Source organism: Brachycentrus maculatus, unplaced genomic scaffold (genome assembly GCF_059751285.1).
Source record: "Brachycentrus maculatus isolate JH-2025_06_01 unplaced genomic scaffold, ASM5975128v1 h1tg001927l, whole genome shotgun sequence".
NCBI classification, from domain to species: Eukaryota; Metazoa; Arthropoda; class Insecta; order Trichoptera; family Brachycentridae; genus Brachycentrus; species Brachycentrus maculatus.
Genome location: NW_028282491.1, coordinates 1,922 through 28,126, shown reverse-complemented (window position 1 = coordinate 28,126; position 26,205 = coordinate 1,922). Strand labels below are relative to the sequence as shown.

Genomic DNA, 26,205 nt, shown 5'->3' with positions numbered 1-26,205 from the left:
TCCCAACCCCAACCCCAACCCCAACCCCAACCCCAACCCCAACCCCAACCCCAACCCCAACCCCAACCCCAACCCCAACCCCAACCCCAACCCCAACCCCAACCCCTTGAGTCAACATACCATTGTCACTCAATTCTATGATAATCTTTTGATTTATCTTTTAAACTTTAGGAATTTCAAATATATATATACTAAATTACCCTTTATTAAAGAAATTCTATGAGGTTCTTGGCTTATATACTGCCGATAAAGGCAAACATATGCAATTCGAGCTGCTTCAAATCATAATAGAACTTGATCCCTTCAACTAAGTACATGCCTGAATCGACTACTAGAATGCATAATGCACGAGCGTTTCGGGATGGCCGTCTCTTTGTTTCGAAGGCTTTTATCCCAACACAATTTAATATGCTATATAGAACAAAGCAGTTTGATAATCGTAGACTCTTCTCTACTATTCTATATTTTTGGCGAATTTTTATTTACTTTAATTAATAATTGAAATTTAATTTAGCGATAAGAGTGATAGATATTATTTTTAACTGCGGTTATATAACTAACACAACGAACCATTAAAATAGAAATTTTTGTTTCATCTTGCTAGCTCACAGTCTGATGCGACCACCTAATTCGCTTTGTTTGGAATCGGATCAAGGCAGCCCATGTATTTGCTGTGGAAATAGTCAGTATTCTGAGGAATAGTACCGTAAACATATGTAATTTTGTAAACAAAGATGCAATGCAAGACATTGAGATTGTTTCATTGCATATAATATCATGGTTTGTTTGAGGAATGGCGTTGTAAATCAAGAAGCGTGCAGAGGATAAGTTGTAAGCTGTGTAATTGCACCAAAAATGTGATCAAAATTCTGAAGTTTCAAAGAGTTGCGATACGAGAAGACTGTGAGATTATTTCACATCTATTTGACAGTGAATCTAACTGCGCGAGTATATATGTCGGATTATTGGGTTTTTGGAAATCGGATTTGAATTTTGTATGCATGCGTTATATTATTCGATTTTGCTCATGGGCCATCTGCATATATAGGCAACATAATAAAATTATATCCCATGAACATGAAGAGCCTGAGAACCGAGGACATCCTTGGAGCGCGGCCCAGGATTCGTCATGCCCCCAAAAATCTAATCAGAGATGAGTACCTTGGCAGAAATGGCTACTTTTCCCGAGAACCCCAATCCCTAACAGATATCCACATGACATAATCCTATCAGCAGCGGTCTCCAGCAGGAAAGACCTATCGTGAGCCCGGGCCCTACCCTTATGAAGGATATTTATCGTCAGTTAATCACAACAATATTCCGCAGATGAACAATCCGCAATCTCGTTACGCCCCTCCACATTACTCGCAATCTAACAATTAATATGGGATACATGACTCGTACCTGAGCATGAATCAGAGCAGATAAATGCCCAAGGCTCACATGCGCTCCAAAGAAGCCCCAAACATCAACTACTCCCACCAAAACCAAAAAGAGCCTATGAGCATGAGAAACGATAATCAATACTATTAAAAAATGTACTAGAACCCACAAGTCTACGAAAATGCGGAGGATGTCAGATACTCGAAGCAAAGCGGACAAAGCCGAAGAAGTGAAGAGTTCAAGAGAAATAGTTAATAAGGCTCAAAGCAGGTTAGACAAGAGAGCCAAGATGGTTCAGTAAAGGCCAGAAATAAAAGTGCACCAAAGAAGGAAGAGCCTCTGAGCATGTTCCGAGGCCTCGGGTTCAACATCATAACAAATCGCAAATTCTAATACGACATGGAGAACACTCGTACAAACCAGACATCCAAATGGCTTTGAATTTGATATCATTTTTATTCAGTTTCAGCCATTCTGCTCTACAATGCTGCAATTCATTACTATATATAAAACTATAAAACAGATCAACTTCTCTCTGGTATGCTCGTAACTTCAAACTAAACTAATGACTGCATGATATAATTAATCAATGATACTCCACACTCGCTTTGTGAATCAAGTATGCCATTTTGTGTTAATTTTTTATTTTCTATTGAATGAGCTCAACTATTTTTAAATTGGCATATCTTAACTTCTCGCGCATTCTATGACCTTCTGCTCTCTCCAATGTTTGTGTTCGATGTTTTCTATATAATTTCGTTTCCTCTTCTTGGCTTAGTTTGTTGTTATTTCTGTGCATTTACTGTTATTGGTGGGCTTTTTGGGATAACTATCGGTGTGCCTTTCGCACAATGGGAGACTACTCTTGCAAGTTAATGGTTTCCTGTTATTATTTAATCGATTAATTGATTCTGTTGCGGGTCCGCGCATTTAGGCTGCTGATGTTATTATGGCTTAATTCTGTATCCTGCAGTTTTGTATGAGAATTGACAGCGACATGTTAATTCACCTATTAATCAGCATTGCCATCAGAATATATATGCTTGTTGGTTTTGCCTGCATTTAACAACTCAGTCTCTCTTTTTTCGATCCTACATAGCAACAATTCCTACAAATGCCTATTCCGTATATTGACTCTTTCGCACTATTTCTCCAATAATTAAATCTTGCTTTAGTAGCGTTACTTTAATTCGGAAGTCTTCTCTAAATTGGCATTGGACTGCTCATGCAGCTGTTTATGCAATTTTGAGACTTATTTTGAAAGTTTTTCGACTTGTGCAGATTTCCTTTCTGAATTTAGCTTCCAGTGGCTGCATTACGACTGCCATTATTAGATTTGGTTCAGCTGTTTCTTCAGTGTTGCCTCAATTTATTGTTGTTTGGCCTGGCGGGCGTTGTTTTGGGGAACGAGTGGATCACAGAGCATATCTAACTGCTGTTTCACATTGCTCAACTACCCCTCCAGCTTTCTCTTCTCCTTTTCATTAAGCTACAGTCTGTTAGTTAGTCTTTAATTAATCTACATGAGCTCCTTCAATTAATTTCTCATTCTATTTCCTTAAGCATTCGTTCTCTTATAAGAACACAACTCAGCAGCCAGCCTTTTATTCTAAAGTTCGAGATATTGCATAGACTTCAAGTGTAAGTCTTTGAGGGTTTCGAGTTATTTCTTGTGGGATTACTCTTGCAGTTTGATCTGTTCATAGCTGAGCTCGAGTTCTCCTTTGTACTTCCTGAGTAAGCCTGGAGGAGTTTGGCTTTAGGGGTTCTCGTATTGATTGGCAGGAAGGGCCATAATGCGATTGAAGTTGACTTCACGCTACTCCAGCTAAACTCCGATGTCCGATAGTGAAAATTAGTCATCATCACTGTGATCTGAATTGCTTGCATAGCCTTTGTGGGAGTGTGCTAACTCGTTGAGTTGTTTGACTTTGAGTAGGTTGTCCTTGGTGATTTTGTCGGTGAGTTTCTAGAACATGCGTAGATGCGTATCTGAGGATAGGTAGTCTGCTCGATAAGCGTATTTATTGTTATTTTGTATCTATTGATCTGTTTAAATTATCAACTGCCATTCTATATAATATATATCAGCAATTATAAATACTCACTCTCGAGTAGTTATATCTCTGTCGATTTTAGTCAGTGTGATGGGTTTATTCGTTTATGGGTTTATATCATTTTTTGTTGTTGCTATGATGGAAATATGGATGAATGGGCATTTCAATGTATATTTGCAGGCTCATTTAATAGGTGGCTCTCATGGAGTCAGTATATAGTATATAATTTGTATCGAGAGTGTTCCCAGTTTTATTCGGGTCACATTATAATTTAGTTATCTCTCAATTGGCCCAATAGTTTATTTGAAATCACCATTCCATTGCTCAGATGATGGATGAGCGCAGCCTGGCTGTTCAGCTTGAGACCACTCATAAACTTGATCCTACCAATCAATAAAGTAACGAAGATTCCCCAACCAAATCGCCAGGAAGTCTCAAAGTATATATTTATTACCGTCCCAATCCTACCGTGAATGTGTGTCTACAGTTTCCATGCTCAAAAGTCAGCCATATGACTATCGGCTAACTCATCCAATAGGCTATTAAATCCCTGAAGGAAAATTATCGCTTGGAATTGCACGGCAACATCAAAGAGTATTCTCTCTTCAAAGCTAGAAAGTAAGGCATGAAATGCGAAGGGTATCCTGAGTTGGACCTCAAACTACCAATCCATCAGACGAAAATAAGGCGATTCTATTTATAAGACAGGTTCAAGAGTGTCTCACTGATAAGCAAGGAACTCAATTTATAAAGAAAGTATGGAATGTAAAAAAGAGGAGATTGCAAATAAAACTGGCATTGCTGTTTAATGTTCCGAATGTGATTATGGTTTGGAAGTCCAGTTGATATATATATGTTCATAAATGAGAATGTATTCCTGCATATCATGCAAAAATATTGGTCAAATCTGCATGCATTAACTGCATAGCTGCTTGTTAGTTTGGGGGATCTATTGATCTCTTCGGTATTTATTCTAGCAAATTCTCTGTTCTTAATTCCCGAATAATCAAGTCAGCATCTCTATGCTTCTATTTGTTTGTAGAATCGATTTCGTATTATAATTTCAACAGTCCCAACTTATATCTTCCATGCAAAAGGAATTCGAGCAACCATTTCACACTGAGCAATAGTAGAAACAGCAGAGTTAAGTCCAAATCCCGCAATCTATCATTGCAGAAATATGCAGCAAACTTCCTTTGCCGTACCGCCTCCAATAAAAATCCATCAGTCTCGATCTGCCTACGGACTCCGATTAGTTGGTCCTGAATGAGATGATTAAGAAGCTTTTGATGGACGAAGCAGAGGAGTCGTAAGACCTGGAGAGCAGATTGAAGAGGACGAACTTTGATTTCCTAGTGTCGGATAAGCTGCTAAGAGGCAGTTTGAAGTCGCACTTGATCAGATACGAAATCACAGCCTAAAACTTGATTAAAATCGAATACTTCATCGCATTCGAAGACTTAAAACAGGCCGAAAACTCATAAACAATCGACTGGGTGTCTTGTTTGGATCTAATTGATCGTATTAGTGAAGGCGTTTCAATGCAGTAAATGAAGGAACTGGTTGTTGCCATGTACGATGGCTCAGTCCAAATCAACATCAACAACGCCAAAGATAAAAAGAATAACAACAAAGCTACTTCTAAGATCCATGACGACCCAATCAAGGCGATGCGCACTATGCTGGCCCCCATATAAAACACCAACTATCTGATTACGGGCACTCTCGGCGAATAAATAAAAGTGACATCCTACAGTAGCAACAACAGTAAGGGCAAGCAACAACCGAAATAAACATTTAAGCTGTAATCGAGGAATTAACACGATGGGAGTATACTGTCCCTTGATATCAATCCACTCCTCGATGGCCATTTTTGTAGCGGAGGTAGTTCAGGGGCTCTGAACATATGGAAGATTCCAGACCAATTCCATGAAAACCCAGAGGAGACCGTCGTAACCAACGGCAAGAAGAGGAAGCAACTCAATCACAAGAAAGTAGAGTTTGTAACTTCGTAGTCGCTGGTGAGCAATAACGATAGTGTTCTCTGCACCAGATGGGCCACTAGCAACGAAATTATGGCTGGGTGTTGTGATCACTCCATTAAATGCGTGGATGTCGAGAAAATGAAGCCCGTGCAAACATTTCTCACCAAGGACTCCATCACGAGCTCTATCGACTATTTGGGAATGAAGAACCTGTTTATCAGTGCACATGAAGATGGATACCTAAGGAGTTGGGATTTGCGGGTCAATACCGGCACCAACAGTTCGCCTCTCAACACCTACAAGCTCCATAAGAGATACGCGAGTTGCGTGGAGTTCTGCCCAAAATCTTCGAATGTGTTCGCATCGGTACTTGTTTTTAGTTACTTAGGGCGCATATGATGGAAATGTTCACATTTGGGATCTCAGATCGGTGTTCCCCTTGCAGAGCATCGAAGCATAATTCGAGAAAGTTTTCGCCCTGAAATGGAAGAGTTAGAAGTGCCTCATGTTCGGAGGCTCATCCCCAACGATCAGCAGCTACTAAATGTGATAATGAAATAAAATGATATTATATTGGATATTTCTTGATATGCCCCAATAATAAATATTCGATATTGAAGTACCAATTCAGTTTGCTTCCTTACTATTCTCCCGCTCTACTGTTTTATCCTACTTTTACATTCCATTTATAATTAGTGTTGTCAACACACATGCGTATATTTTACATTCGAAGAATATGATTTACTAAGGAGTGGATAGGTTTCTGTTGGGGAATATAGTAAGATTGTCCGAAACTATGCGTAAATATTATCAGATAGTGAGGAGTGTGCATCCAAATGAGAGGAACAGTGCAAGATATTGCATGGCTTACCTCGTAGAATAGCATGCAACATAGGCATGGATATACTTATTGATTATTGATATATAGATATATATAGGATATATCGTATATAGGTTCAGTCACAACATAATAGATGCATTACAACAATGATAATAAAATTCGAACAATCACCTGAAGTGTATATTTTTGGCATTAAGCTGTGCCAGAATCATGAGAAACTCTTCGAGAGTTAGCTTGGACGATCTCTTCAGGCAGAAGTCTCCTAAGGCTTCCATGATATCATTTTTTAATGAGAGCACTTTGGACTGTTTGAGCATTTTGGCCTTATCGGCTTATGAGACTTCTTCGACTTATATTTTGTTCTCGTTTTACGACATGTTATCATCCTCTTACTCGACCTTCTCCTTCCCGCGAGCTTCCTCATCCAAATCGATTTTACCCAGCAGGGCAATCATCTACTTTTCGCTGGCTGGGCTGTCGATGTACTTCTACTGGTTCTGCAGGAGTAAATCAAGTATCTTCTTGTTCTTGAAGGCTGCTTGCAGAGTCTTGTTCTTGCGAATGAAGCAGATGCGCAGGAATCCATCCCATTCCATGTAATCGATGTTGGGCTTTGGTTTTTGGGCTCGATTCGCACGATCGACGATTAGACTTTAGGGGGAGGCTTGAAGTTATTCTTGCCTACTTTTATGAGATGGTCCACTTTGGACAGCAGCTGCACATTGACCGAAAGCCGACAGTACAGCTATGACCCTGGCTTGGCGATCAATCTCTGCGCAAACTCCTTCTGGAACATCAATACTGCACACCTGAAAGTGGGCTGATGCGAGAACAGTTTGAACACTAAGGGAGAGGATATCTGGTAGGGAATGTTAGCAACACAGACATCAAAAAATGGGAGATCAATGTTCATCACATCGCCTGGGATCAGCACAAACTTTTGGGAGTACTCAGAGTACTTGAATCTTTTACTAAGTTCAGAAACCATTCTCGGATCGATCTCAACAGCAATTACTTTCTTGGCTCTTTCCAGCAGAAGCTGCGTTAAGTTTCCAGTACCGGGCCCAATTTCGAGAACAACATCGGTTGGTCGAATCGCAGATTTTTGCACCATTTCGTTGAGGATATGGCTGTTTATGAGAATATGCTGCCCATAAGATTTGTTGAACACCATGCCCGTTCTGTTCACAGCTTTTTCTTTGATCATGCAATTGTTGATAAAGTATTATAACTATCGAAACTACCTACAGTCTCCAATTATAATGAGTAAATGCACATACATCCTCATATTGACAATCAGCCTAACCTTGTGGGCATATATCATATAGTATGAAAATGTAGCATTGAAAATAGATTTTAGTTAATAGAAATAGCATCTACATTGGCCTTTGATATTTCTCAAACTTGAACGAGTTATTAACTTAATAACTTATCCTATATTTTTATCATGGTCTTTTCTTGCTGATGTTCTTGTTGTATCTCGCCTCAAGGTGACCAATATCGCTTATTTACTCATTATATTTCGATCTGTATTGTTGGATGGCTGAACTTGTGACATATCCCTTGAATTATACACCTCGAAATCAGGCTGATGCTTCTAATTATCAAATTGGAGGGGTTAGTTAAAATGTAATAGAATCCTTGATTATCCTATTCAAACAAATATGCAGCAAGGGGATTCATCTATTTAGTTAACCCATAATGGAATCATCTACATTAGCTCTGGGTTTGAAGGGCCGTACGTGCTACAAGTGCTGACCTTCATGAAACTCCAAACAGGCTAGCTTAATATGTGTCTCACTGATGGCTCACTTTACATCGGAGCGACATACTCCGGTGATGTCTCTCGTGAGCTCACTCCCTACAGTATTGTGAGAGTCGAGGGAAAATTTATTTCGAAATGGGCCCCAATGTAAGTTCTGTACTCATATTCAGGGTTATTCATTCAATATAATTGCTTACCAACTAACCTCAAACCCTGTTAGGCGACGCTCCACTCACACTTCACGATTATTTTTTATAAAAGCAAAGCTAAACGCAAGACAGAGCCAAAGTGTCAATGCCAAAATCATATCCTGTTGACGGAGCCTTCTGCAATTCCTCCAAAAAAATAAAAGTGTCTCGATAATAAAATTGGTCTCAAAAATGTTCCAAAAATGTTTATACCGCCAATCTCAGTGATTAATAAACTCAGAAGGAAGTAATTATAAAGGCTCCAAGCCATAAATCTGTGTAACTGACTCAAAAGATCATCTACGGTCATTAAAATTCAAAACAACTTTAATAAAATCAATCTATAACAATCAGTACTTCATAAACGCAATAGTCGTTTAAGAAAAGTGAGCCATATTTCATTACTTCCAGCAAATCCGCAAGGAATTATAAAGTATTTGAAGGCCATGAGGAATAGTTGATAAGAGTTCCCTTTTCAGTGGCTTACAACACATTGTTGGAAGACCTATATGAAAGAATGTCAAGTTGGAAAATACTATGTAGGGTTAATTATATACGAATGTTTGTGTCTGTAAGGGGGAAGAAATGTCAGAACATTCAGCTAATTGACGAAAAAGGTACACAAAGAAAGGCTATGTATTACTATGGCGCAAAAGGCACATAATAAAACGAAATTTCTATTTAATTGAATAAAGTGTATTCTTTCTCGCAAGGGGAAGTTATCCAATCCACATAAGGCACAAATGTTTGTCCAGAATTGATTTTCAACTCCGATTCCCTGATCGAATAGCACAAATAGATCAGTATTTATCCATTTAAAGCAAATAAGCTCAGCGCCTTCTCGAAATTGCGAGAGATAAATTCAGATTTCTAAGTTTCAGTCATTGGAATCATAAAAAGCATTGAGAAGGTTCCGCTCAGTCATAAATCGGCCCAAAATCCCCAAAGATTAAAAATCAAAGGAATAATTTGTTATCCAAGATAAATGTTTTAAGTTTAGTTCACCAAAAGTGTCACTCCTAACTAATTCACTCCGAATGTCGGTTAGATCTCTCTGCTACACAACTTTAAAGTGAATAAAACAAATAATGCCATTAAATTAAATGGAGTAAACAATAGTTACTTCGCTTCGTTCACTGCTGAATAATTAAAAACTGCCGCTACTCTTCCATGCGATCGCAACAATAGCCGCCCTAATTATATGTAAATAGAGACTGTTCAGCAGCAGCTTCAGACTCTGAGCTTCGATGAAACTAAACAAGAGTATATTTGGAAATCCTTAAACTATTATAATTTAAGTCAAGTTAAATATTCTATTCGGACGATTTCTGAACTTTCGGAGATTGCCAAAACGACTGACAGTTCTATTTTCTCATAGTTACTCTGCTCAGTTTCGGAGATTAAGATTAAAAGACAGTATATGGGATGTCCCATTTGCAAAAGAGCAACTCATCAAAACGAAGCCTATCTTTGGCATTGCATTAAGTGTTCCACATTGATTTCGCCTGTTTCCACTCTTATTATTAGCCTTGTGCTTGCTGACTCGACCAGCAGTTTGCCAGTTGAGGTCATAGGGGAGAGCATTTAGGCATTTATCGACATGAAAGTCCCATAATTCTGTGGACTGTCGGCAGAAGAAAGGTAGTGCCATTTGCAGATGACGCGATTCGAACACTATACAATAAAACTGAAGACAGAAAAGAAAAAATTCGCGTAGATTTGCCATTCAATTCAGTCAGTAGCAAAACAATAGCATAAGTCAAGCATCGAAGAAATCAGAAGGAGAACCGTGAATGAAAAGCTGAAAATATAAACGAAATGGGAAGGCAAAAGCTCAGCGAAAGTAAAATTGTAAAAATGATTTTCAAGTTATACAATCTTAATTGCATCAGACTTTAAATTTTGAGACAAATTAACATTATATTTTGAAACCGGCTGATGAAGCAGGCAATAAATCTGTAAAATGGAATGAGGGAAATGATGGTCATGTTTGTTTATGCCCTCAAATCTATTGAATCTTCCGAATAGAAATTTCCAGCCGAACGAATCAACCATGTTGTTTCGGAACTCGAAAGCAAATATGCATAAATGCAAAACATTATCACTGAACTTGATTTACCCCATGACCTCGAAGAATACTCCCGAAAGGAAGCTTAAATTCGAAACGAGCATAGTGAAGCTGTCCAAAGATACAAATAGGCAATCAATAATGCGCTGCTATGCAAAAAGAGTGTTCACCAAACCATAAATAAATTTTTATAAAGGTGAATCAGCAGATTGATTTTAGATTTCCTGTCATTTATGTTATGCTCTTGATTACTGGCAATTCGCTTATAAACTATCAGTTGGGAAATATGAAGAGGGGAGACTCTCTAATATGCAGTATTTTTTAGTAGTAATCTAAGAGGAGGCCAATATTCTGCTGTATAATGTCTGCTTTCGTTCGAGGTATTTATATTCGCAGGCCCTGGAACGAGTGATCCACAATAAACTCGTCAGCGCGTTCAGATTATCTCAAAACCTTGAGCATTTTTCCATCCTTTTTCGCGCATTCTAACACATTCCCGCATTCGAACATATTCGACCCGATATCGGGGCAGTGACCCAAATTCTCAGGACGCTTGGGATCGCAGTCTTAACTCGCACTCTCATGGTTTCTCATTTTCCTGAAGTAATCATTATATTTAATTATTTCATACACTAAATTATTTCGAGGGAAAATTCAGATTATGCCATATTTATAAACACTCTGAAATCAGTCATATAGTTGTATGTGTCTCGTGCATATCCAATAGTTCGCTAGTGCCGATTTCTCCCCAATTGTATTCAAATGAAAGCTTCTCATTCTTAGGCGACAACAGCGTAGTTTTCAAGTTTTGGGTCGGTTGAAATAATTTAGCAATTTGTAGGATTTAAATATCCTTTTTTTAACCTTGTTCACACTATTTACCCTATTTGAGGCTTTTGAATGTCTGCCCAATTGCTTCCCTTTGTTGGATTTTGTTGAGTATGCTTCCCATTTCACGTACTTTTTTTTTCTCGCGCATCAAACAAACCCTCAGATTGCTAATGATTTTTTAATGTGGTGCCTCTTTGGGGCCAACACTTCCTTTCACCGGGGTTCTACCGCTTTCTTCATTTTGATTATTTAACCTATTCCTATTGTTTTTCGTGAACGAAGTAGAGCCCGCTCTCATGCTGTTCAAGTTGACGGAACGATATGGCAGAAAATCAGATTAGAGCGCCGGATCGTCAATAAATCTAAATCGAATGCTAAATACATAGAGGGAGATTCAGCCGATCGCCGGGTGTCGATTGATTCCGGATCGATAGTATTGGTTTGATTTTTTCTGGTTTAGGCAATCTTTTTTGGCGCATATCTGCCATTGCTGATGAGATGGAGTTGGGTTCTCTTTTTGATGACTTCTTTCACGAGCAAATCTTTTTCCTCTGTGAGCAGTTTGTTTTTGAAGATCTCCTGCTTGAGACTTTTCTGCAGTTTTATATTTTAATTCTAAATGCTTTTGGCGAGTTAAACCATACTCTCAATATCGGCCCTGATCTTCCGATAACTTGCGTCAGAAAGTTTCTTGTTCTTATTGAGTTCGCGGTCGAAGAGCTGGGTTATTTAAAAAATTCGGCGCTCGATCATACCGAAGTTATCGAGATAACGTTTTTCTATGAAGTTATGCGCAACTTCATTGGACTCCTCGAATTTTGTGAGGATCGACGAGAGTATCTTCATGGTTTCTTAAACAGAAGAGCCCTTGCTCTCTTCCTCCATATACTTTTTCACCTCGTGGCTCGATGTTTCTAAGATCGTATGGAAAAGCTTTTCTCGGATGCAAGTCCGCTCCTTATACATTTCGATGTGTTGCTCAAGGTCCTCTCTTTGGCTCTTTTATTATTTCAGCATCCCTTAAAGTTACTTAATTATCCTTTTTAGGTCATCGGAAGAAGAGACCTGCAAAGATTTAATGTGCGAATTCTGACGATTCTTCTCAAACGGCTCTTATATAGTAAAATGAGCATTATGCTTTATTTTCAGTTTTCTTCTTTCCATGAAAGTGGACATATCAGATAATAAAATTATGGACCGATGTCAATGACAATGAATAAAATCAATCAGACTAATTCGTCAGACTAATTCGTATATATTCAGGCAAAGGTTCATTACTTAGGATGCGAGATCATTGAATAATTTCCCTAAATATAATTTAAAACACTTTCATTGGGCCTCATATCGAATTATTATCTCCTGCAACTATAAAATTATTCTATCCAGCAACTATAAATATCTTGGATAATTGTGGTCGCATAATGAACACAACACAATAATACAATTTATCAACGAAGAGGGCTCATACCCCCGATAGAACGAGTTCCTGTACTGGGCATATGGTGATCAAAATAATTTGATACACATACCACTGTATAGTCGTACACATTAGTATCTGTTATCTGTAAATGGGTATAAAACACTGAAACAATCAATTCGTAAGAATTAGAATTAGCACACCTAAGAATTTCAAAGCTTCAATGCTTTCGGAAGATAGTAACTATCCCATCCATTTGATTTATTAAAGGGTTAAAGACGTTTCGGCCTAATTGAAACAGTTTTCAACATATGTTTTCCCGATAACTTGTGAAATTGCTTGCAACTCGCAATATCCGACTTCGCATTTCTCACACTTCACAATTGTCCAGGGTCCCTGATCAACATAGCAGTGTTGGCCCATGTTGTCTTTTGCTAATTGCAACTAATAATTATAAATGGCAGCTTCGGTAGAGTTCCCAACTAGTGGAAACAAACAAACATGAAATAGCTTATCGATGAAATAGACACAAACAAACATTTATGGGTATGAACCAAAATTCAACTAAAACCTACTCATATTCCGAATGTTAGCTACTTTGTTACAATGTAGGAGCCCTTTTGTTCATATTTTCTAATGAAACACTTAATGCGCTAAGTTATTCTGATTCTATTTCCTGATTTGAGGAACATTGCGAAACGTTAGCCATTGTTCTGCATAGACATCTTTGATAGAAATGCCAAACTTTGAAATTGACATTAATCAGATTATATAAACTCAAAATGGATTTCCGAAATGCCAGCATTGTCAATTTCAGGCAGAGAAATACATTCGTATATTTTGTTACCATCTATTTCATTGTGATTGCTTACCAATGCCAATGTGTTTTAGATTATGCAGACTGCTTTTCCGTAATTGAGAAATATCGGTGATTTTGTTATCCGCTTTATAAAGGATGAAATTACTGAAGTAAATTTATATTAAGTGAGGTGCAACAAACCGAGTGAAGGCTTCAATTGACTAAATCTGGTTATTGAGAAGATAGAGACGCTTAAGTCGAGGAAAGCTGATGCCACTCAAACTTGCAATGATTCTTTAACTGGCGAGGCATTCTAAATGATGCAAATAGGTACGGATGTTCAAATTTACCGCTTCCCATTGTTATGCCTTTTCGAACTAATCTCCAATATTGATATTCTCAAGAACTTGAGTTATTCGAAATGTACTTGTGAACCCATGATCGTTGATGTTCTACATTTTGTTCAAGATATCGAATGGCATTGTTGATTAGTGTCGAAGAGTTATTGAAGCTTTGACCGACTACATCGATATATATTTTAATAGTTTCTGTTTATCACATATTTATTTATATTATATGGATGCCCAAAGCGCGCATGTTCATTGCGTGCTTTATTAGATTAATAATTGAGTCTATGATTACAAAGGGAGAACTAATTGCAGTGCTGGGCTTGACAAATGGAATGATCGGTGGTACAATCCTAGTCCTACCTCTTTTCGGCATCAAAGCAGGCGCTCTTATAATTCCCTTCGTGACCATATCCTTAGGCATCATATCTTGCTATACTTGCTATTTGATTGCTCTGCATTTAGGCCAATGCGATAACATCCGAACTTGCATACTCGAGCATTTCTACAACCACCATGCGGCGACTGTTGTCTATAACCTGATTATCGGGGTATCACTCTTTGGAATACTCATCAATTATTTCCATTTGCTCGTGCTGCAGGTTTAGGGGTTTATTTCACCTTCTCCTTTTATTGCGATTGCTGTCTTCCTGATTCTGGTCTTCATGACCATTCTGATGAAGTACTTGCATTTTGGGGAAAGACTGCTGGCAATCGGCATACTCAGCATAGTAGGATATGTTTGCTTTCTAATTTGGGCCCATGCCACAGCCCCTTCAGGCCCGAAGTCAGTCACTTTAGTCGGGAACGACGCCATCAGCCTCGCGACTTCATTAGTGATGGGCCTTGCTATCCACGATTTCGTCTCACAGATCTTACTCAAAACAACCACCCCCGAAAATTACACAAAAACCATCATAACCACCTACATAATAGGAACCGCCATCTATACATTCATCACATACGCCTGTTTCGGTAACTATTCCAATACGTAGCAATAATAAACCGGACTTCAAGAACCCCAGATCCTCAAACTATATAATAATACTTCGAGTTTGGCAGCCCGCCGGTCCAGTTTATCTAAGTCATTTACTTTATACATTTAATGACTGCAGGGCCTGAGTTTTGTATTGTAATGAGGTAATATTTGTATTCGAATTAGAATCCGCTTGCTGCAAATGATCCGGATCGAGGATACTCCTCATCTAACGATCCCAGAGGTTGCAATTTATGTCGTATCCTTTGGTATATGCTACTTACTGTATGCATTGGGAGTAAACATTGCAACGGTCATTGCACTCAACGGTTCAATTATTGGTGTGACCTATGTCTTTGCAATTCCGATAATTGTCAACATCAAATGCGTATATTTCAGCAACCACGATAGTGAGGGATTCACACTATCACAGAGATATGATGAGCATGGACAATTGTAATAGTATCGGGGCTCATGCAAATGCCAGGTAAAGTATCGAAATAACTTCACAAAATACGGGGAGCTGGCCTTCCAGATTTTGATATTGATTGGAGGAGTGTTCATGACATTTTATACAATGCGAAATCTGTTTTTTAGTACTGAGCATACCCACAAAGTGGAAGTTCTCATAGATAAAAATCAGCATCAGGCGATAATTGTACTCCAGCATCTATTCTAGCTGTGATTCGGCTACATGTATATTGCAGATACTCGGATTAAGACATTAATTTATCAAAGGAATCATTTTTTAATTAGCAAACGAATGTTTAGGAAGGTTCTTTAAGTTTAATTTAAAAGTTTATTGTTTTATTGACAAACAAAGTGGAAGATTCTCATGGATTAAGTAAGAGGAACCACGGAAATTAGCAACTAAAGTCGAATCCTTTAATTAGCCGTAGAAGCCTTACCTCCATCTCTTTTTCAAAGATAAATCCACAGACGATATTCATAGATAATCTCTCTTACTCCATTATATATATTTATTATTAATCTTCATCTTTGAGCTGTAGTAATATATTGAAATATTTGGATACATCCCACTCGATAATGCAATCATTTTTACTAGACTCATAAATCAAGGATCGTGAAGACCTTCGATGAAGGTACCGTCAATTTGTTAATCCCATTCAGGATAGCAATTTTACTCACTAATAAGCATTTCTCAATGATTGCACCTTGATCTTCCAATAGTTTTATTGTTGCGTTAAGAGTGCCTCCTGTGGCCAAGACATCGTCGACGATGATCACACGGTCGCCCGCTGCTACTGATGATCTGAATTATGAGACAATATACTTTTGGATTTCGATTACATCGGATCCATATTCAAGGGCGTAGGAATTGCTGATCACTTCTCCTGGGAGCTTGCCTTTTTTTCTGACAGGGTAGCAGGGTTTCTTTATCTTTAAGGAGAGGGGTACTCCTAAAAGGAACCCTCGAGATTCAAGCATGAATATTTTGGAGAAATTCACGTTTTATGCCGCTAAATGCTCAGCAAAGATCTCAGTGGCAATTTCCAAGTGCTAAGGGCTGCCCACCAATGGAAAAATGTCGAAAAAGGAAACACCCGGTTTGGGGAAATCTTAGTACTTCACAAAGCATTCTCTAAGCTTCTCAGCATTCTCATGTTTTTGGGCCTGCATTAATTTATTAAAATAAAATGATAATGTGAAGTTATGTTAAAATAGATCCAGAGAATAGAATCACTCGTAAAGAGTTGCTATTTCACATAGGGCCAAATGGTATTTGGGAGAGTTTATCAGCTTCTTCCCGAGGAGAATGCCCTTGCCGACCAAAGACTGTGGAGTTGGGGGATTGGGGATCGATCCTGTGATTGTGGTGAACAGGTAGTCGAAGATGGGTGTGATCGAAGAGTCTCCGATTGAACAGGTTTCGAAATACTACATGCCATATTTTTTGGCCAGGCTCACGGCGTCGGCTTTGGAGACTCCATTTTTGGTTGTGCTATACAGGTCCACTTTATTGCCAACTAACATTTTGAATGGAGGGTTGGCCTTTTCGTTGATCTGAATCCATTTTTAAACATTCTCAAAACTCTGCCTCTTCGTTACTGCGATAACCAAGCACATACCATCGAACATGTAGATAGCGGCCGTGCAGCCCAATGAATATCGGAACGTATATTCAGAGTTGCGGATTCTGCTGGGGATCTCCCAATAATTCATACGATAGATTGTTTCCTCTTCTGTAAATGCAACTGATTTGATGCTCATCTCTTCTGAATGCTCGGAATATTGGGTTTTGCCAAAGGACTGACTGATTGCTGAGTTAGTAAGAATATGTTACAGTCCAGGAACGCAGTTTTGCCGACACTCTTATCGCCCAGGATGACAATCTTAAACTTGAAATGGTAATCGTCGTTTTACATTTTGATAATAATTATCAAATTCTGAATTAAATTACTGTACTCAATATTTTTATTTAGGAGTTATGCTGAAGATTTATAAAATTAAACCTTGGAGTATTAGTTCCAAGTTTGAAGGGGCTTAGGATTAAGATAAGAATGCAAGTAAATATTGCTGCACTATAAAATAATTTAATCAGGCATTTATACATTTTAGGAACATTAGCAAAGAAACAATACTGCTCTTCACAATCTTAAATCCAGAATTAAACTAAAAGAGTTTATTTATGAAAATTGCGATCATTTACTTTGATCATGTGAGATTTCGAAGTATCAATGAATATCACTCAGCCTTATTGCTGTTCTTTTTACTTTATTCAGCCACGGCAAACCTCCGGAAGCTTTCGTCAATTATCTCATCACTGAGACCTTTCTTCCTGAGAAAGATCTTCTTTTATGTCTCTGGCACAAGATGAACATTGTCACCAGCTAAGAACATAACTGCAACCTCGATCTTATGCTAGCGCTCCTGATTTCTCTTTCGTTCTTATGATTCCTTATTGTTTATTACTGATTTCTGAGACCCTATAAATTCTAGAAGTTTGCTCAAGAGTTTCATTCGGAATTATTGATATTTATTATTCACTTTAATTTTGTAATATCTTGTATAAATCATATACACAAAACAATGATAATAATGGCAATGGTGCCTTTGTTCTACAAACTGCATATATACAAATATTTCATAATTTATGCTTAGTGTATTATAATTTAAATAAATAAATTAATTAGCATTCGATGATCAAAATACGATCCCTTGGATCAGCAGCAATAACCATATGCTTACTGATGAGCATGTGCATTTCTTTAACGATAAAACTCTAATCAAAGAAAGCATTCTGTATGATATTTCCAGGCGAAGGATCTTACAATATCGAGTACGTGTCATCTGGGGAAGATGACCATAAAGTCAAAATGGAAGTATTCGATAATGATAAGTCTATCATGCAACGATAGGGCTTTAATGAATTTCGGGATCTGCAACAATTCACTGCCAAAGAGGTGAAGATTTGTTTCACACGTACAGACAGCAAATAAAAATAAATCACTTTCGACTATTATAAGGAAGCTGACCCCATCAAGGAAATGATTGACTCGAAAGATCTGAGCATTGTCGCCAAATCTCTCAACAATGCGATCAAGAGTATGACCGAAGTGGGGAGAAACCAGCAATTCCATATCGAGAGGGACTAAATCAACAAAATGATTTTATAAAAATCGGAAAATCACATAAAATGGGCAGGTATTGTGAAAATAGGCTTCTTGCTCACATCAGCCCTCATCCAACTGTGGATAATGAAGAGCTTTTTCAAGCAAAACAGCGTCCCATATCAAGCAGTCAACATGGAATGATCACCTTCTACATAATTTGCAAAGTTATCTCATCTTAACTTATCTCATCTTATCTTAAGTTATCTCCTCTTTCATCTTAACACGCCCTCCCATCTTAGCTTCTCCTAAATCATCTTATCTTAACGCACCCTAAGTTATGTTATGACTAACATGAACACATCTAAAATGGTATACAATGGTAGAATACCAAATATAAAGAGAGAATAAAGTATGATTTAATATTCAAGTTGAAATGCCAAATGTTCATAACTGCAAACATATAAATTAATTATCAAAAGTATTCCGCAGGCTCTGTTTGATCACTCATTGCAAGATTGTCCCAAAATATGTCCCATCATTATATGTATAAAGTTGTCCTTTGTGGGCAAAGCTCTGTTGGCAAATCTTCGTTGATGCGCAGATTTACTGATGATTCCTTCGAGGACTCTTATCTCGCTACCATCGGAGTCGACTTCAAGTTTAAGTAAGCAGTCAAATAAGCCTAGGACTCTCGAATTATAACCATCGAAAAGAGTTAAATTGCAAATTTGGGATACTGCAGGCCAGTAAAAGTTTAGAACGATCACAAGCGCTTATTACAAGGGAGCGCATGGTATCGCATTTGTGTTCGATTGCACAGTTTTGAAGACCTTGTAATAAATTGATGGGTACTGGCTCGGATAAGTCGAAAAATACGCATAAAAGAATGTAAAATGCATCGTATTCGGCAATAAATTAGACCTGCTCAGCTCGGAATAAAGGATTAAAGTCGAAGAAGCATTGAAGGAATTTCAAGAGAAAAGGAAAATCAATTGGTTTCTGGTTAGTGCCAAATCTGGGGACAATGTGCTCAGCGCGTTCACGGAACTCACGAAATAGTGCATACAGTAATTCGGCAAAAAAAACATGGAAGATCCCAGCCATGGAAAAACTGTTATCGACGATATTCGCAAGAAAAGAGCAGAGTTCGAGTTGACATCCGGGAAAACACAAAGCCAGAAGAAAAACTGTTGTTGATAAATAAAGTAAGGCAAAAATACTATTTATTTATTGGGAATATCATAGCGTATATATGTACTGAAAATGGGTGTTAAAGTGAGGGTGCCAAAGGTATATTGGCACAAATATGCCCAAAGCCCTTCAGTTTTTCTTTCAAATTACTTAGTTTCGTATTAAATAAATTTATTATAGCAATATTTTTAATCTAAGGAGAATTCTTCATCTTATGGAATCCGAACTATTAGGCATGCCGCCAAACCCATAGTCAGCAGTTTATCGCCCTAACTTCAAACCCAAATCAGTAGTCGAGGTGGAAGACAAGAAAAAGAAATAAGCAATCCGAATCAATGACGAATAAATAAAAAATGACCAGCTGGCAAAAATCGAGCAAATACTCAGTAAGAATATAGAAGCCCACACTCCTGCAGACAATCAGCTTATTCTCAAGTATATCGAATCAGAGATATCTCCCTTTTTTACGGAGATTGCTGAGCTCGCGAGCATTGAAGTCGCGAAGACCTTACTGAAATCATCGCATATTCATGATATAAATAAGGGTCGCATGCTTGTCCAATCTGGAGATTAGATTTCGAGGGTTATTATTATCTTGGAGGGCAGGTTTGGCACGGTTAGTGATTCCGAGTTGAAGGGATCACAACGAGGCTAATACGAGGAAATGCCAATAAAGTCGATGTTGCAGAAGATTATCGACAACTCCCCCAGTCTGCTCAGAGATGCCAAGAGGACATGGAAGTCCACAAGAGATGATCCTAAATAGCTCATGTAATTCAAAACCACCAAAGCAAACCTCTTTGAGCTGGCCATCGGAAAAACTTACAGACAGGAGAATGTTTTTAACTTCAGTTCTGTAGTGAAAGGCAAAAAATATCAGTAATCTTTAGTTTCATGCACTCCGGGCAAAATTCTATCTTTGAACTTTAAGACATTTCTATAAGTTTTCGCATCGCACATCAAAACTCAAAAAGCGAATAAGATTAGTGTGTTTCGTAAATTTGAATATTTCAATACATTCGATAACGAAAGGCTGCTGAAATTAGTCGATGTGCTCCCAATTATTACTAAAACTAAGGGCCATATAATATTTTCATAGGGCTAAAGCAGCTAAAACATATACATTTTGCTCTCAGGGCAACTGAAGGTCACCAAAACAATCGAACTCTTCAAATAAAATCCCAATTTGCTTTACATAAATCGGTAGAATATAATAAATGCCGATATCCTGCAACATGCGGATTTCTCACAAATTTATAATTACAAGCCCAGGACTAAAAATATAGAAATTGGAATTATTTCCGAACTCTGTATTTTCGGAGAGGAGTAAATTGTTTGCAATTTGTAAACAAGGGAAACCTCAGTCCAAATAAGCAGCCGGTAAGCAAGTTTCTACACTATAAACATTGCTTGGCTCGAAAGTCTGATGAGCGATTGCAAAAATTTCCTCGTAGAATTCAAATAGCTCTTAATGCAGAAACAGACATAAAGAAAGATAATGTATCGGCAGTCGAATGTCGCTTAAATTTTGTTATTTTAAAACCAAAAGAATATGGACTATTTTTATTTGTAAGAGGAAAAGCCTCAGAGCCCCAGCAAATTCAAAATCAGTCGCGTCAACAAGTTTATTTCAGTGCCTGACAAATCCCATAGGAATCCGAAATAAAGTAGTAAAAAGCCGGCCTTTTATAACACATTTAACTTTACCTAACTGAACCAATCGATGCCCCTGAACCACAGAAATAAACAAAGTCCCAACAAAAATAAACCTTCGATTTTGACTCTGGATTAATCGAAAGTCATCGAATTGATCCACTCCGTTAAAATAAATGGGCCATAGCCAGAGAAGAAACCCGAAACAAAGAGATCCCTGCGCTTGCATAGATCATTCAAGCGTCCTTCGATGTAACTGCTCTTGTAATTCCAGAGATATATTCAACCCTTTGTTTGAGCTGTCATACTTCGAGAAGAGACACAAATAGTCAATGCGAATATAAAAGTAAAGCAGAATGAGGCCGACAAGCTGCAAGAATCGGCCCAAGAGCAGTCGGGCTCGAAGCAGCCATCATACAACAATAAAATGATACTAAAGTTGCAGATATATGCAGTGTTGAGCAATGGCTGAACATAAGCAGGATAAAATATGAACATTTCGGGAATAATTATATTTTAATTGAAATAGTTTCACTTTAACTGATATTTTAGCATGTTCTTTGAGCAATAGTTTTAAGTAGCTTAGTATCTTCCGATAGATGAATATCCTTGAGTAGTTGGGTAACCCTTTTTATCTTGAAAAGCTTAGGAGTTTAATAAATTTGAAGAAAACATAAATTATAATAATCATAAATATCACAGGGGGAAACAAGTTTTGCCAAAGATATTGACGGCTTTTGCTTCACCCATTTATTTGGCAAAATATAAAATAGACTAGCGTTTTAATAAATTATGGCTAAATCTATATTTATGATTGCGTTTTTCCAGCTTTACATTTATTCTTTTTTAATTCTTATTAATTATTTGTTTGCAAACTTTTGCTCACTTATATTCATTTGACTAATTTGACTATTTTCATATCATATCATTATTTTCTTTGTTGTTTGTTTATCTGCAAATTTTCGTTCACTTTTTATTTCTTTTGGGCTTATTCCGATTATTTTCATTCACTCTATCAGAATTGCCCTGTTTCATAATCGCTCTGTCTCACGGCCGCCCTGTCTCATGGTTGAAATCCTGGGTTGAGAGATATTTTTTTGTCAATACGAATTAAAATACAATATATAACACGGACTTATATTATCATATAATAATAATAGTAAAAGTGTAATATAATATAGAATAGCAATTTATTATAAAATAAGGGATTAATAATATAAAATCGACATTTATAATAATCTATTATAAATCTTATTATAAATTTATAAAATGCTTTCGTAATATTCAAATGACGTAATGGCTTTAAATTCGATTTGGCTAACAATTTTAAAATCGTTGTCTTTTCTCCACCTGAATATTATTCTAAAGGTAAAAACAGCTTTAAATGTCATCAACAACTTTATTTGGTATTATTTTTATTGAGAATTTTATATGGAATCGGAGCTCACCAAGAAAAGAAAGGCAAGGACCAAAAGCTCGGATATTCTCAACGAGCGCAAGTATGATTGCCATTGTGGTCGCAAGTATTTGAGCTACTCAGCCCTCTACATCCACTCCAAGCAGAAGCATGGGATTACGATCACAACCAAGGCCTATGATACCAGATGCGATCCACAGCCTCAGCCCAAAGCCAAAGTTGTCCCAGCAGAGAGCACGAACTTCCCTCGCATGCAATTTTCTCCCCAAAATCAGGCTTCGCGTTTGAAAACCCAGAACATAATGAACACAATAATACAATTTATCAACGAAGAGGGCTCATACCCCCGATAGAACGAGTTCCTGTACTGGGTCTTCGAGCAGCTGGTGGTCTGCATTAACAGCAACACAAACTTACTGTAAAATTACACTGACCCCAGGAACTACACCGAAAAGAAATCGCCCGCATTAGTGCCACTAATATTTAACTTCTTTCTTGTGGACTATTGCCCTAAGACAATCGGAGCATACTATGATATGAATAAGGAAATAGTGACAAGCTACATTCTTCGGTTCGGGCAATACCTTTACGATAACAACTTAACAGCATACGAAATTCGAAAGACTGAAAGCCAACTATCAAAGTGATGGGTATATTTCGTCAATTATTTTGGATACTCTTGAGTAAATATTGATTATGTTAATATCATCTCACAGCAACCCGCAACCTGCGTTAAGACTGTTATATTATTATTGATAGTCCAGTCATATAGTGACATTAATATATAGATATATGCTTATATCGATATATGGTGATCAAGATAATTTGTACATTACAATACAACTACCACTGTATAGTCGTACACATTAGTATCTGTAAATGGGTATAAACACTGAAACAATCAATTCGTAAGAATTAGAATTAGCACACCTAAGAATTTCAAAACTTCAATGCTTTCGGAAGATAGTAACTATCCCATCCTTTTGATTTATTAAAGGGTTAAAGACGTTTCGACCTAATTGAAACAGTTTTCAACATATGTTTTCCCGATAACTTGTGAAATTGCTTGCAACTCGCAATATCCGACATCGCACTTTGTACACTTCACAATTGTCCAGGGTCCCTGATCAACATAGCAGTGTTGGCCCATGTTGTCTTTTGTTAATTGCAACTAATAACTATAAATGGCAGCTTCGGTAGAGTTTGTTTTATATCCTTACCAAATTCGGCAGCCTATTTCACAAGCAGTGGTGTTGGGGCAATAGTAAGAAACGGAAGCCAAGTTTTGGCATTTCGAAGAGGCAATAGCTTAAGCATAACCATAGTAACATTTAGACCTCAGTAATCCGGCATCAGCTAAATAAAATGCGAAGAACTAAAGGAGGATGTATAGTAAATACAGAGAGCGAAAGTTCATCGAGTGATAAAGTGTTGATGTATTGCTGCTTGAAATTGTAGTTGATATTTGGTGATATTGAATTATCTAATTATATAATCATTTAATCAGATTTTAAATTATATTAATTTGAACAATTTTCACACTGAAGTTCATTCATTCATTGATTTGACACATATGAAGTTCGATGTTGATTAGAAGATAGTTGAGTTCATTCATTATCGATGATCATAATAGGCAATTGCACAGTTTCCAGCAGTTTTATTTAGTCACTATTGTATGCATGTGTGCGTGTGTAGGTGCGAACTGTCAATTTTATTGAAACTAAAATAATAATATTTGATTTTCCGAAGCAATCGATGAGTAATCAAAACTATTCTGGGAATTCTGGGTTCAATCAGCATCACGCAGCCACAGAGGATGCCAGACTTCAACGCAGTTTCGTTGATAACAAGCCGATGATCCAAGGACTGGTTAGGTCAATTCTCAAAGTTTAAAATGGAGGAGAAGCCCATCTAATCAACACCGGCCTCACAGATGTCGATGGTGCTAAGCAAATTGCTAGGAATCTTTTTACCTTCTATGATAAAGATGGCAATGGGACAATTGACGCCGTGAAGGTACTACAATCATTACATAGACATCTCCGATGCTCGCTAACGCATACAAAATATTCAATTCGAATTTCAACCCGCAAAAAGAAGATGTGAACTCCTTCTTTCACACTTTGGGTGGGGATAATAATAACAAGGTGACTATCACGGACTTAGAATAACTATGCGTTCGATATTTGACAGGCAGCACAATTGGAATCCCCTACAAGTTCCACGATCGCAGATGAAATGACCAATTGATCAAACAAATACCATATAAATAAACCATATTAGCATATCGATGTATAGGCCATGTTAGTGACATGTCGATCAATCCATTAATTTTGATGACCGTGCTTGGATGTGCACAATATGTGATATTTTAAAGCGGTTATTAATAGATGCAAATTAGAGATTTTAGATATCAGTCAGTAAAAAAACTATGCTTCAGGGCAGCTTCGACTGTGATTCTTTTAGTTGAGTCGTAGTTGAACATTTTTTATAGTAAATCTATGCCTTATTCGGGCATGTTCGGAATAATTTCCTGGAGTGACTGTTTACGCCATTTTGGAAACTTGGGAGAAGAGTATTGGTATTTCAGGAAATTTGGCCAAATCTTTGTTGAAGGAGTCCCCAGTATTTCAAAGACCTTCAGGATCTGCTCGATCTAGCTCGAACCTCCTAGAAATAGAGCCCGTTTCAAGAAGAATTCAGCTAGTATGCATCCGGCAGCCCAAATGTCAATCCCATAGTTGTAATGCCTGTCGCCTAGCATGATTTCAGGGGCCCGGTAGTAGAGAGTCTGAACCTATCGAGTCAAGGTGTTTTGGGTGGGGAAGACAATTCGCGCCAAACCGAAATCAGCAATTTTAATAGTTTCTAAATTACACGAAATTATACTTTTCTCATCGAGGAGAATGTTTTGAGGCTTCAAATCTCGATGAATAACTCTTTTGCTCAGCATGAACTGCATGCCCGACAGTATCTCAGACATCATTCTCTTTATGATCGGCAAGGGGATCTATCCTTCATACTATCGGATATATCTTTTGAGATCTTGCTCGCAATACTTGAAGTATACTTTTATTTCAGGAATTTCAGAAGATTTTATCATTTTTACTTCTCCCAGTCTATTAATATCAAAGATGACGTACTCTATGATGTTGGGGTGGCCTTTCAAACATTTCAGAATCGTAATTTCCCTTAGGGAAGAAGGATGAATTCCTTCGTCTTCCTCAGTTGACTTCATTTCCTTGACAGCCCAAACATTCCCTTGCTCATCTTTCACCTTATAAACTTTTCCGAATGCACCTTCCCCGATTAGCTCGCCTTTAACCTCCTGATTCATTATTATACTATATATTATGATAATTAATACTTCATTCAATGGATATTATGTTTATTACCAAAGTTGTTGCCTCTAAAGAAAATCAGAATAATCAGACATATATTTCAGAGATTATTAGAACCATCTAATTCCATTCAATTTATAAACGCAACGTAGTTTTTTAAATGTCATGAAATTCTTTATAATACGCATATGCTAAGATATCTTACCAAGATTTCAGGGTCTTCGTTTGTACTTCATTTATTATGCAGGCTTCTCTGAAAAAGCCAATTAGAGTTGCAGTGACAGGAGCTGCAGGACAAATTTGCTACTCCTTACTCTTCAGAATCGCCAATGGAGATATGCTCGGATACGACCAACCAATCATCTTACACC

The 26,205-nt window shown here is 37.5% G+C and overlaps 1 pseudogene; it reads right to left on the bottom strand.

Annotated features, from left to right (window-relative positions):
• Positions 1-6,582: 6,582 nt before the first annotated feature.
• On the bottom strand, positions 6,583-7,458 carry LOC148298508 (dimethyladenosine transferase pseudogene; annotated as a pseudogene).
• Between the last annotated feature and the right edge of the window lie 18,747 nt (positions 7,459-26,205).